This window comes from Dama dama, chromosome Y, assembly GCF_033118175.1.
Source record: "Dama dama isolate Ldn47 chromosome Y, ASM3311817v1, whole genome shotgun sequence".
Taxonomy (NCBI): Eukaryota; Metazoa; Chordata; class Mammalia; order Artiodactyla; family Cervidae; genus Dama; species Dama dama.
The window spans coordinates 12,676,680-12,689,752 of record NC_083715.1 but is presented as its reverse complement, the minus strand read 5'-3'; the positions used below and the strand labels follow the sequence as shown (position 1 = coordinate 12,689,752).

Below are 13,073 nucleotides of genomic sequence, written 5' to 3'. Positions count from 1 at the left end.
GTTCTATTTTAGGGTGCCTCAGGCTGAGGGGATCTGGGGTTAATCTAGGTATTTGAGGGTCGAAGCACTAGGGGATTCGGTGTTTCTGCGGGTGAAGGGATTTTTAATCCCTGAAGCTGACGTGACACAAGCCCCCTTCAGATGAGGACTCAGGTTACTCAAAGTTGACAGGATTTTGGGCCTCTGAAGCCATCAGGCTAAGGGTTTAAGAGGACTGCACAGGACGCCTTCCTGTCAGCCTCCCTGCTGTCCTGCCGCGCTGCCCACCCTGTCCCCAGGAGCGCTAGAGGTTCAGCGACGTCCAGTCCTTCGGCTCTGAGGTGAAGTGAAGGGCCAGCAGCCTGCCTGCACCCTGTCAGGCACAAGCGACCAATTGGCGTTGTGACTGAGGCAGTCTGGCCAATAGGCGCCCGGAGGGTGGGAGCACGATGGAGGCCCCACCCCTCCGCTCGGGGATTGGCTGCTCTGTGGGCGTGTCTGTCAAGCCTCCAGTGCGCAGGCTCCTCTTGGCTAGTTTCTTTGTTTTCAGGCCTGGCCTCTTAGGCCTAGATCCTCAAGTGGGCGGGTTGTCCTCAGGCTGAATAGTTCTTTCCAGTGCCCTCAATTGGTATATCGGCTTCACCAGACTGTAACCGTGCTCCCGGAGTTTATCCGAGGCCGACCTGTGCCCTACCTTATCAAATCCAGTTTTGGCAAGAACTCTTATGTGGTTAGTACTGCATTATTCAAGGGAAACGGTGTAATTAACTACATTCGGCTGAGACACAAGATAAACACCATATGGTCAAAGATTTAAACACAACGCATGGAATAAGGATGTTAGAAAAAACTTGGAGGGTTTTTAGCCTGAAAGTGGAAGTGGCACTGATGAGCCATCTGTATACTTAATGTAGGTATGAAAAGCCTTCAGAAATGAGGTATAAGTAGAACCTCAAAGCCTTGCAAGTGTTTTCTGTAAGCCGAGGCATCAATCTGGAGGACTGTGGATCCACTGAGCTGAGTTTACTTGACACCTACTGGCTTCACAAGATAAAATGGGGACACTATTTCTGGCCCTTAGGTAGCTTTGCTCACAGAAAATTAATGTGATTTCCATGTATTGGAAGCAAAGCGACTGACTGTAAAATTAGTATGAAGTGGTAGTTGTGAGACTGGATGGAGAAATGTTACCAGAAAAGTGAGTTTACCTCTTGGTGGGTGTAGAGCCAGAAGGTGCAACCCAGCCAAAGCTCATGGGAAGGAAAAGTGTATTACTTGCAGAACTATGGAGAACACCATGGCGCTTTCCAGAGCAGTGTCTCTGTAAACCACAAAGTTGGGTAAGCTTTAATCTATGAGTACAGGCATGTTCTGGCTTCTGTGGTGACTCAGATGGTCAACAGTCTCTGCATAGCAGAAGACCCAGGTTCAACCCCTAAGTGAGGAAGATCCCAAGAGGAGGGCGGGGCAGTCCACTCCAGGATTCTTGCCTGGAGAATCCCATGGACAGAGGAGGCTGGTGGTCCATGGGGTTGCAAAGAGTCAGACATGAGTGAGTGACTAACACTTTAACTTTGCAGGCATGTTCATTAAGGGTCTTGGGCTGTGGGAGACTCCAAGCTTCAGTTGGTTGAAGACTTGAGAGTCAGAACCAGTCACCATCAGCATCCCTTACATTCCAGCTGGTCTGGTATACATATAGATAGCTATTCCTGATATAGATATATATATCTATTCTTCTTCATATTCTTTCCCCTTATCAGTTCAATTCAGTACTCAGTCGTCTCTCACTCTTTGCATCCCCATGGACTGTAGCATGCCAGGCCTCCCTGTCTATCAGTAACTCCCGGAATTTACCCAAACTCGTGTCCACTGAGTCGGTGATGCCATCCAACCTTCTCATCCTCTGTCATCCCCTTCTCCTCCTGCCCTTAATCTTTCTCAGCATCAGGGACTTTCCAAATGAGTCAGCTCTTCACATCATGTGGCCAAAGCATTGGAGTTTCAGCTTCAACATCAGTCTTTCCAATGAACCCTCAGGTCTGATCTCATTTAGAATGGACTGGTTGGATCCTCTTGCAGTCCAAGGGACTCTCGAGTCTCCTCCAGCACCGCAGTTGAAAAGCTTCTATTCTTCAGCACTCAGCTATCTTCACAGTCCAACTCTCCCATCCATACCTGACCACTGGAAAACCATAGCCTTGACTAGACAGACCATTGTTAGCAAAGTAAGTCGCTGCTTTTTAATATACTGTGTAGGTTGGTAATAACTTATCTTCCAAGGAGTAAGTGTCTTTTAACTTCATGGCTGCAGTCACCATCTTCAGTGATTTTGGAGCCCCCAAAATAAAGTCAACCACTGTTTCCCCGTTTATTTGCCATGAAGTGATCTGACCAGATGCCATGATCTTAGTTTTCTGAATGCTGAGCTTTAAGCCAACATTTTCACTCTCCTCTTTCACTTTCATCAGGAGGCTCTTTAGTTCTTCTTCACTTTCTGCAATAAGGGTTGTGCCATCTGCATTGCTGATATTTCTCCCGGCAATCTTGAATCTAGCTTGTGCTTCATCCAGCGCGGTATTTCTCATAATGTACTCTGCATAGAAGTTAAATAAGCAGGGTGACAATATATAGCCTTGATATGCTCCTTTCCCGATTTGGAACCAGTCTGTTGTTCCATGTCTGGTTCTGACAATTGCTTCTTGACCTGCATACAGATTTCTCAAGAGGCAGGTCAGGTGGTCTGGTATTCCCATGTTTTGGGAATTTTCCACAGTTTATTGTGACCCACACAGTCAAAGGCTTTGGCATAGTCTATAAAGCAGAAATAGATATTTTTTTCTGGAACTCTCTTGCTTTTTCGATGATCCAGTTGTTGTTGGCAATTTGATCTCTGGTTTCTCTGCCTTTTCTAAAACCAGCTTGAAGATCAGGAAGTTCACAGTTCATGTATTGGTCAAGCCTGGCTTAGAGAATTTTGAGCATTATTTTGCTAGTGTATGAGATGAGTGCAATTGTGCAGTAGTTTGAGCATTCTTTGGCCTTGCCTTTCTTTGGGATTGGAATGAAACCTGACCTTTTCCAGTCCTGTGGCCACTGCTGAGTTTTCCAAATTTGCTGACAGATTGAGTGCAGCACTTTCACAGCATCATCATTTAGGATCTGAAATAGCTCAACTGGAATTCCATCACCTCTACTAGCTTTGTTTGTAGTGATGTCTCCTAAGGCCCACTTGACTTCACATTCCAGGATGTCTGGCTCTAGATGAGTGATCACACCATCGTGATTATCTGGTTCATGAAGATCTTTTTTGCACAGTTCTTCTGTGTTTTCTTGCCACCCCTTCTTAATATCTTCTGCTTCTGTTAGGTCCATACCATTGATGTCCTTTACTGAGCCCATCTTTGCATGAAATGTTCTCATAAGCATAAGTTTTAAGGTTGCTATTGCAGGCAATGGCCACAAGGTGTCAGGACTTTTCATGCCCAGTTGTGATTACCTTGAAAGTGAAAACTTCCAAGTTTTAACTCAAGACTGTAATTTAATACGGAATGTACCTGAAGACTCACCGAAAAGCTTGTGTGTTCTTTCTGAACATTCTTATTTATTTATTTTAATAATTTTAAAAATTTACTGGCAGGTCCATGTGCATGTTGGATTTTTAGTTCCCCAACCAAGTGTCGAACCCTCGCCCCCTGCATTTGAAGCACAGAATCTTAATCGCTGGACTGCAGGGAAGTCCCCCGAAGCATTATTTTTTTAAAGTAACCTTTATTTCATATTGTAGTAACATTGATATACCATGTGATGTTGGTGGCCGGTGAACCGAGAGTATTTTCTATTTTGTTGTTGTTCAGCTGCCAAGTCAGGTCGTTTTGTAGGAGCGTTCCCTTTTCTACAGGCCCTTTTATACTGGTAAGACATCTATTTGTATATACATAAGTGTACATAAATGTAAATATCTAGGTACATAGATATGTAAATATACAGAGACAGATATAAATGCCTAGGTTCGTAGATATGCAAATGTCTATATGCATAGAAATGTACATTCTAGGTACATAGATGTACAAATACCTATGTTCATAGAGACACGCATTTCTATATACATAGGCGTATAAATAACTATGTACATATAGACATAACTATTTATATAGAGATATAAATATCTATTATAGGTACATATAGACATAGGTATTTGTATACATAGACATGCAAATATCTGTATACACGGAGGATGGTTACACAGTGGACAATGAAGGAGACCACGTTATAGACAAAATAAGTGATACAGATAGTGGCATTTATAAGAGCATACTAGGAGAGAGAAACATAAACAATTTCAAACAAAGAGAACAGAGCTAAGCAAGATGCATGTGACTAGTTTTAATCTGATGGCACTAAACCAACAAGTCCACAGGGGGTCAGTAGATGATGACAAAGTCTGGAAGGGTGAGGTAGTGAAAACTAGTTAAATGTTTTACCTTTGTTTACAAAGTATACCTTATACATTTTTGGATTCATACTTGTTACCTCCTTAAGTATGTATCACCTATATATCCTCCTATGCCCACATCCATAGTGTTTCAACTCAAATCAAGCATAACTCCAACTTGTGGCAACTCTAGTTAGTCAATTGTTGGAGTTTCATGAAAAAGACACATTGGGATTCTTTTGTATAGACTAGTAATGGTTAGGATTTCTGTCTAAAGTTTTTTTGTTGTTTTTTTTAGGGTCCTTAGAGATCATTTAAAATTTCAACACTTCTCCCTGCTTCACCTTGTTCTGATTCAATGGACATTGGAAAAGTTATGGAAAGAGTGTTTAATATAATCTGAACTCACCAGGTATCTATTGTTTGGTGCACATAAAGATCTGAGAAGTAGGCTTCGATGGATGTAAAAATAAACATTGTGGATATAGAACATAATTAGAAATTGCGAGAGTCACTTGACCAGAGAGCAATCACAATGGATCCACTTCATCTCCCACACCCATGAGGACAAGTTCATTTTGGTAATAATATCAGCAACTGAAGAGTTAAAGTGTTATCACTGTGAAAAATGATTATGAAAAGAAATCTATAGAATGTTTTCATAGATAGGATGCAACTTTCCAAGAGGCTTTAAATTTCAGGTGAATGTTTTATTATTTGAAATCTTGAGTGGATTACAGACTCTGTAAGTTTCACAGACTGTTCAAAGTTACATTCTCTTCCATCCTGGACTGAATCCATTACCTTTTGGTTCATGCACTTGTGACACACTTCATCAGCTTAGAGACAATCTGTTTTGGGGAGTGTTCTGAACCAATGTGTGTGTACCAGCTGCAGGTCTGACAAGAAACATTCACTCTCATGTTGTTGTAGTTGCTGTTCAGTTGCTAAGTTGTGTCTGACTCTTTGTGACCCCATGGACTGCAGCACACCAGGAATCCCTGCCCATCACCAACTCCTGGAGATTGTTCAAACTGCTGTCCGTTGAATCAGTGATGCCATCCAACCATCTCTTCCTCTGCCATCCCCTTCTCCATTGGCCTTCAGTCTTTCCCAGCATCAGGGTGTTTTCCAGTGGGTCAGCTCTTCACATCAGGGGGCCAAAGGATTGGAGCTTTGATTTCAGCGTCAGTCTTTCTTATGAATGTTCAGGACTGATTTCCTTTAGGATTGACTGGTTTGATCTCCTCGCAGACCCAGGGACTCTCAAGAGTCTTCTCTAGCACCACAGTTCAAAAGCATTAGTTCTTCAGTGCTCTGACTTCTTTGTGGTCCTACTCTAACATCCATACATGACTACTGCAAAAACCAGTAGCTTTTACTCTCACATATGGGATACCAAATTTGTTTTTACATATTGCCTGCTATATTTAGGCTCTTGGTTCATACTTCATGTACCCATGTAGTGCTGTGTTTCAATCCAGTTTGAAACAGAGCTATATTTGAAGAACGTTTTGCCCACCAGCAGCGTTCTATTCTCACCAGCACCTGTTACCTTGGTGTGACATCTCAAAACTCAGAAACTCTTATATGCTATATGAATATCAATTTCATTTTAGCAGAGTTTAAACAGAGAAGTGACAAAATCAGGGTGCCTGTTTTATCAGGTTTCTCCAGGCAGAAAATTGAAGCTTGATGTGGTTCAGTTGATCAGTCGTGTCCAACTCTCTGCAAGCCCATAGACTGCAGCATGCTGGGCTTCCCTGTCCTTCACCATCTGCCAGAGTTTGTTCAGACTCATGTATATTGTGTTGGTGGTGCTATCCAAGCATTTCGTCCTCTGTCATCCCCTTCTCCTCCTGCCCTCAGTCTTTGAAATTTAAATTGTTAGAAGGCAGAATTCATACAGCTTATGGGCTCCTTGACTCAATTTTTTTTGCAAGAATTTTCTTATGTATTTTTCCAAGTGTGACCTTTCATTCATGTAATAGCAAATAACAGAATTAAAAGAAACCAATTTGAAACAATGGATTGTTTCTACCCTGACAATCTGAACACAAAGGAACCAGTGGGAACTGCAAAGATCTGGAGGCAAAGCTTTTAAGAATAGTTTAGGTTGGCAAATACTAACTAGTATGCTTTCCATTTCAACAATTCTTATTCTGATCAAGAATATCCTTTTCTAGAAGGCCTCTAGTGTGGCTGCCTCCTGCTAGAAGCATGGAAGAAGGAATCAGGGAACTTTCTATCTGTCTTTACAAGACAATGGACTCAACTCTAAGAAATCCCTGGATCTTCCCTGGATCCTGACCACCACATGGCCAAAGATACTGGTAACAGTTTTGTTTTGCCTGTTAAAGTGTTTAATGTCAAAGATTCTTTCAGTTTCCTGATGTGGGTGACATGTGGGGCCCAGTGGTGATTTTTTCTTTAAAAAAGTTACTTGCTAGTTCCCACATGAGGGTGAGGCCCCTGTCCAGGGATGAGAGACCCTGCTTGTGTATGACCTGTGCTTCCAGGGAGAGCAACTTTAAGCTAGTTTAAACCTGACCAACTTCTGTCTGCATGGTAGATTTAGACCTCTCTGTCTTGTCTGGGATTTTCCCTGGTGGCTTAGATGGTAAAGAATCTGCATGCAGTGCAGGAGAACTGGGTTCATCTCTGGATCGGGAAGATCCCCTGGAGAAGGGAATGGTAACCTAGTCCAGTATTCTTGCCTGCAGAATCCCATGGATAGAGGAGGCTAGATGGCTACAGTCCATGTGGTCACAGTCAGACATGTCTGAATGATGAATACTTTGACTTTTCAATCCTGTCTGCACTGATTATGTTTAGACAAGACTGCTTGCTTTCTGCAATGAGAATATTGACACCTGACCATGTTCTGTGTGCACGAGGATGTGGAGACCTGGGTGTGGACTGGGCCTGGCCTCCGTCCTGGAAAACTCCATGCCTGTGTCTGAATGTCAGTGCTCAGAGGTCTGGGGTCTTGAGCTGAGGTGGGCTTCTCTGGGTAATGTGCCCTCCTCTGAGTGGGGTTCCATGGCCCTCCCAGGGGTCAGTGCTGACTTAGGGCTCTTAGTCTTTCCTCCTTCCAGGCTCACCTGCCCTGAAGCTCATGGAGACTCCTCAGGTGGGCTACTTGGTAATTATTCCAGTTTTTCAGCAGATTCAGTTTGAGTAGGGAGGCAGGTTCACCTGGCTAATTGATTCCAGGGTACAAGGATCAGGCAAAAAAAAAAAAAATTGGGCAGCAGGTGAAGTTGCTATGTGATCGCCTTCCAGTTGGCCGTCCCTGCTCAGCAGACACCAGACCTGCCCCCCATCTTCTAGACCCACGCTTGGTGTGTTTTCTCAATACCTCAGTGGGAAAACAAAGAATGGAGCCCACTGGAACCAAGGCAGTGTGTTCAGCATTATCGTGACAGCTGTCAAAACAGTATCAGACAGAACCGAAGGGCAGGAGAGGGGGGACTTCTCTGGGACGAGAGATCGTTCCAGGAACCCACTCATTTCTGCCTTTGGGGCCCAGCCATCAGGGACTTGGTGTCCTAACCAAGAGTCATGCGGCCCCAGAGGCAGGGTTTGGGTACCGTGTGGGTCTCACCCCGTCCACACGGGTCTGGATCCTATGCCCAGAGACCCCGTGTCTGCTCTTCACCTCTGTGTGTCTTGCCCTTTGGAGATTCCCAACTTCTGAATTGAGGCTGTTGCCCTGATTAACCTGTGGTCTTTCTTCTCTTAATCTTGTGACTTTCACATGACGTCAGGCAACTTTGAATGGGATGCTGCTCTGTGTTCTGCTGGGTGAAAACCTTTGGCGGTGTCATATTAACATCATAGTGTATCACAGACCTAATCTGTAGGCTCGCCACTGTTTGGGGACCCCTAGATGGATTTTCTGTAATTTAATTTTGATTTTCTATTGGAGTCAGGTTCAGTTCCATTGTTTTATTAGTTTTAGCTGTACAGTAACTTAATTTGATTTTATATAGAAGGGAATCTATTCTTTTTCCATTTTTTCCCCTCATATAGATGATTACAGTCTCTTTAGTAGAGTTCCCTGTTCTTTTCACTAGGTCCTATTTGCTTATCAGTTTGTTAGATCTTAGTGTGTATATAAATCCTAAACTCTTTATCCCTTCTTTCTTTCTTTTGATACTCATAATTTGATTTTTGCAGGCTGTGAAGTCCGTTTTGTACATTAGGTCACTGGTATGAATTTATAGATTGTGCCCATAAGTGATCTCTCATGAGATTTGTCTTTCTGTCTCTGAGTTCCCTCACCTGGTGTGATGATTTCTTAGCACACCCATGCTGCTGACAGCATCCCTGTTTCACTCTGTTTTATGGTTGAGTGGTGTTCCAGTTGTGGATGTACTGCCTATTCCTCAAAGGCTAATAGAGTTCTGCCAAGAAAATGCACTGGTCATAGCAAACACTGTCTTCCAACAACACAAGAGAAGTCTCTACACATGGACATCAACAGATGGACGACACCAAAATCAGGTTGATTATATTCTTTGCAGCCAAAGATGGAGAAGCTCTATACAGTCAGCAAAATCAAGACCAGGAGCCAACTATGGCTCAGATCATGAACTCCTTATTGCCAAACTCAGAGTGAAATGGAAGAAAATAGGGAACACCACTAGATCATTCAGGTATGACCTGAATCAAATCCCTTGTGACTATACAGTGGAAGAGAGAAATAGATTTAAGAGACTAGATCTGTTGGACAGAGTGCCTGATAAACTATGGATGGAGGTTCATGGCATTGTAAAGGAGACAGAAATCAAGACCATCCCCCAAAATACAGAAAAATAAAAGAAATACAAAAAATCAAAATGGCTGTCTGAGGAGGCCTTACAAATAGCTGTGAAAAGAGGGAAGTGAAAAGCAAAGGAGAAAAGGAAACATATACCCATTTGAATGCAGAGTTCCAAAGAAGAGCAAGGAGAGAGAAGAAAGCCTTTCTCGGTGATCAGTGCAAAGAAGTGGAGGAAAACAATAGAATGGGAAAGACTAGAGATATCTTCAAGAAAATCAGAGATACCAAGGGAACACTTTATGCAAAGATGGGCTCAATAAAGGACAGAAATGGCAGGGACCTAACAGAAGCAGAAGACATTAAGAAGAGGTGGCAAGAGTACACAGAAGAATTGTACAAAAAAGATCTTCATGACCCAGATAATCATGATATTGCGATCACTCACCTAGAGCCAGACATCCAGGAATATGAAATCAAGTGGGCTTTAGGAAGCATCACTATGAACAAAGCTAGTGGAGATATGGAATTCCATTTGAGCTATTTCAAATCCTGAATGATGATGCTGTGAAAGTGCTGCACTCAGTATGCCAGCAAATTTGGAAAACTCAGCAGTGGCCACAGGACTGGAAATGTCAGTTTTCATTCCAATCTCAAAGAAAGGCAATGCCAAAGAGTGCTCAAACTACCCCATGATTGCACTCATCTCACATGCTTGTAAAGTGATGCTTAAAATTCTCCAAGCCAGGCTTCAGCAATACGCGAACCGTGAACTTCCAAATGTTTAAGCTGATTTAGAAAAGGCAGAGGAATCAGAGATCAAATTGCCAACATCCACTGGATCATCAAAAAAACAAGAACTTCCAGAAAAAAAAATCTATTTCTGTTTTATTGACTACGCCAAAGCCTTTGCCTGTGTGGGTCACAATAAGCTGTCGAAAACTCTGAAAGAGATGGGAGTACCAGGCCACCTGACCTGTCCCTTGAGAAACCTGTATGCAGGTCAGGAAGCAAGAGTTAGAACTGGACATAGAACAACAGACTGGTTCCAAATAGAAAGAGGAGTACGTCAAGGCTGTATATTATCACCCTGCTTATGTAACTTATATGCAGAGTACATCATAAGAAACGCTGGTTGGAGGAAGCACAAGCTGGAATCAAGATTGCTGGGAGCAATATCAATAGCCTGAGATATGCAGATGACACCACCCTTATGGCAGAATGAGAAGAAGAACTGAAGATCCTCTTGATGAAAGTGATAGAGGAGAGTAAAAATATTGGCTTAAAGGTTAACATTCAGAAAACTAAGATCATGGCATCTGGTCCTATCACTTCATGGCAAATAGTTGGGGAAACAGTGGAAACAGGGCTCCAAAATCACTGCAGATGGTGATTGCAGCCAGGAAATTAAAAGACGCTTGCCCCTTGGAAGGAAAGTTATGCACAACCAAGGCAGCATATTACAAAGCAGAGACATCACTTTGCCAAAAAAGGTCCATCTATTCAAGGCAATTTTTTTTCAGTAGCCATGTATGGATGTGAGAGTTGGATTATAAAGAAAGCTGAGCGCTGAAGAATTGATGCTTTTGAACTGTGATTTGCAGAAGACTCTTGAAGAGTCCCTTGGACTGCAAGGAGATCCAACGAGTCAGTCTTAAAGGAGATCAGCCCTGAGTGTTCATTGGAAGGACTGATGTTGAAGCTGAAACTCCACAACTTTGGCCACCTGCTGCAAAGAGCTGACTCATTGGTAAAGACCCTGATGCTGGGAGGGGTTGGGGGCAGGAGGAGAAGGGGACGGCAAAGGATGAGATGGTTGGATGGCATCACCGGCTCAATGGACATGAGTTTGGGTAAATTCCAGGAGCTGGTGATGGGTGAGGAGGCCTGGCGTGCTGAGGTTCATGGGGTCGCAAAAAATTGGACACAACTGAGCAACTGAACTGAGCTGAGGATAAAAATTTGTTGTAAGTGTCATGCATTGAAGTTAAGTAAGAATCGTGCTGTTATTTTAATAAAACCTGTGTCAGCATAGGGTTTGGAGAAGGCAATGGCATCCCACTCTAGTATTCTTGCCTGGAAAGTCCCATGAATGGAGGAGCCTGGTAGGCTGTGGTCCATGGGGTCGCGAAGAATCAGGCACGACGGAGTGACTTCACTTTGACTGTTCACTTTCATGCATTGGAGAAGGAAATGACAACCCACTCCAGAGTTGTTGCCCGAAGCATCCCAGGGACGGAGGAGCCTGGTGGGCTGCCGTCTATGGGGTTGCACAGAGTCGGACACGACCGAAGCAACTTAGCAGCAGCAGCAGCAGCAGCACGGAGTTATACAAAACAGGTCCACACGCCCCTGGCCCCGCTTTCTCACATCCACGCCCCCGTGCCCTGCATCCCCACATCCACGCAGCACAAGCCAGCACTCTGCCTCCTCTTTCCAGTCAGTCGTTGGGCTTCGCTGAGGTGTTTTGACCCTGGGGAAGGAAATGGCAACCCACTCCAGGAATCTTGCCTGGAACATCCCATGGACTGAGGGGCCTAGTGGGCTACAGTCCATGGGGTCACAAAGAGTCGGACACAGCTGAGCGACTGAGGTGTTATACAAAATTGCCTGTGGTGCCGCTGTGTTTGCATCTGCCGTCCACACCGTCATCCAATGAGCAGGAAGGACATAATCCCTGCTCCTTCTCAGCCAGTAAGTCATTGGAAGACATTATTAGAGGTAACAAGAATTAGTATTGTAACAAGGAAAAGAAGTATTTGAAGAATCAGTTAATGTTGGGGTCTGAGTGAACGGATCATGTTGAGAAGTCTATAATTGATCATATGACAAATAGGGCCACCAGCACACGTTATTGAGAAATAATCTATTTTAGAACTGAATGATAGCTTAAGGGTTTGTAGTGTGATTCAGTGTCAGTCTGAGATAATTATCTCTTGGCCCGTATACATGAATATTATTGTTGGAACTAAGCTAATGGTGAAGGCATATGAGATAATCTTACATATAGAGTGTATGTGGTGCTTTTATAAATGTTAGTGCTTGTTATTATGATCGATGATATAAATAGTGAGTCTAGAGTGAAAGAGGAAATTTAATTTATCACTTTTATTTGCAGTTGCACCAATTATTTGGTTCCTAACACCAATGGATAAAAGTTTGAAAAAGCCATGCTGTTAGTCAAGGGAGTATAGAATCAGCCATTCTTATCTACTTCTGTGTTAAATAAGAAGGTATTGTCTTTTCTTCCTAGATTCACAATCAAGTGTTTTTCTCTAAACTATATACACAGTATAGGGGGCCTAGGATGATTTTTGGGTTTAAGGATAGGAGTGGAAGATGTAGGATGGGGAAAGATATGAGAGCATTTTCTCATGTAAAAGATGGAGAGATACTGTTTATGTGCTGTGTGTATTTGCCTCACTGTGTTGTAATGAGTATATATAAAGCATATAGGGCAGCAATTACTGTATGAATTCCTATTGAAATAATTGCAATGTTTGATCACGAGAAGGATATTACTACAAATAGCTCTCCAATCAAGTTAATAGTTGGGGGTAGAGCTAGGTTTGTTTAACTTGCTGTAATCATCAGGTTGCTGATGATTAGTAGGAGGAACATTTGTAGGCTTTAGGCTAGGATTATTGTTTGGCAATGGACCTGGTAATTTGAATTTGCCAGGCAGAACAAAACAGAGGATGGGCAATTATTAGGGCTGTGGCTCCTATACCACTTCAAGGTGTTCGGGTAAGGATAGCAAAGTGCTATGTGGCTGACAGAAGAGTATGCAGTGAGTGATTTTAGGTCTGTCTGGCATAAGCAAATGGAGCTGGTTATAATTATGCCTCATAAGGACAATAGAATGAGTGGATACCCTATGAAGTCTGTTAGTGT

At 43.1% G+C, this 13,073-nt stretch overlaps 1 pseudogene; it reads right to left on the bottom strand.

The window, feature by feature from the left end:
- Window positions 1-283: 283 nt before the first annotated feature.
- LOC133053592 (histone-lysine N-methyltransferase PRDM9-like) overlaps window positions 284-13,073 on the bottom strand; it is a 78,149-nt pseudogene continuing 65,359 nt past the window's right edge.